Source organism: Plasmopara halstedii (assembly GCF_900000015.1).
Source record: "Plasmopara halstedii genome assembly, contig: Scaffold_555, whole genome shotgun sequence".
NCBI classification, from domain to species: domain Eukaryota; phylum Oomycota; class Peronosporomycetes; order Peronosporales; family Peronosporaceae; genus Plasmopara; species Plasmopara halstedii.
In genome coordinates this window covers 1,047,695-1,048,043 of record NW_020187475.1, presented here as the reverse complement: position 1 = coordinate 1,048,043, position 349 = coordinate 1,047,695, and positions in this window count along the sequence as shown.

The window sequence follows — 349 nt, the reverse complement described above, 5'->3', positions numbered from 1 at the left end:
GTGTGCGTCATGAGATCGACCTGGTTCCAGAAACCAAATACTGCGTAACACGCCAATGGCCCCTGCCTAAGGAGCAGTTCGACGTCATTGACGGCTTTTTCCGTGCGAAGCACGATGCAGGGATGGAGCGTGAGAGCAAGTATACCTATTCGACACCCACGTTTTGTGTTCGGAAGCCGAACGGCCAGTGGCGTATCGTTCATGCTTGCAATAAGCTTAACGCTGCCACCATTCCGGCACAAATGCAATTCCTAGAAAGGGTGTTCTTCAGAACAACATGGTGGGATTTACGAAGTACAGTGCACTCGATTTGGTAGATGGATGTTACCAATTGCTCATGAGAGCGAGG